General features: G+C 63.9%; 2 protein-coding genes across 2 annotated transcripts in view; one reads left to right on the forward strand and one right to left on the reverse strand.

Moving 5' to 3' along the window:
- LOC102890931 (histone H2A type 1-H-like) overlaps positions 1-582 on the forward strand; it is a 103,810-nt gene that overhangs the window by 92,992 nt on the left and 10,236 nt on the right. The window lies entirely within an intron of this gene.
- SLC17A4 (solute carrier family 17 member 4) overlaps positions 1-582 on the reverse strand; it is an 18,035-nt gene that overhangs the window by 14,980 nt on the left and 2,473 nt on the right. The gene's annotated exons all lie outside the window — the stretch shown is intronic.

A 582-nucleotide genomic window follows, 5' to 3' on the forward strand; every position in this document is an offset into this window, starting at 1 on the left:
GGCTCTGGCGTTTACCTGAGAAAGAAAAGGATGCAGAAGCAAATGCTGAGGAGGAGAAGCGTCCAACGTCCTACCGGACGCCTCAGCTCTCTGAGACTCTGCAGGACACGTTCGGTGGGAAACGTGCTGGACGGGCTGCAGGAGGTGGGGCGCGTCATCCCGCCTCTGTCACTAGCCATCGTGTGGCCCCGGGAAGGTCGCGGTCATCCTGGGTCCTAGCTTCTGCTCCCGGCCCAGACGGCCTTCTGCGATTGCATTTCCCACGAATATCTCGCCCTGAAAGGAAATGCTTCTCATGCGCGTCCGCACCGCAGGCGAATGAGCCGGAGGGGACGAGTTCTACCAGGCACAAGCCCTGGGGACGGCTTTCCGAGGGACCCTTCCCCCGACGGCGATGCCACTGCGACCCAGCGCCTGCGGGTGCACTGACCCGCTGCTCAGTCATCGACTCGGTAAACATTTGTCATTTGTCGCGCCGACGGATGGCGGAGGGTCTGGCCGCACCCTCGGCTCCTCCTCCTGCGTGTGTGTGTGGGGGGGAGTCAGCTCTCGCGAGTCGCCCCCGCTCCGTGCTCCCAGCCC

Source organism: Pteropus alecto, unplaced genomic scaffold (assembly GCF_000325575.1).
Source record: "Pteropus alecto unplaced genomic scaffold, ASM32557v1 scaffold49, whole genome shotgun sequence".
NCBI lineage: Eukaryota > Metazoa > Chordata > Mammalia > Chiroptera > Pteropodidae > Pteropus > Pteropus alecto.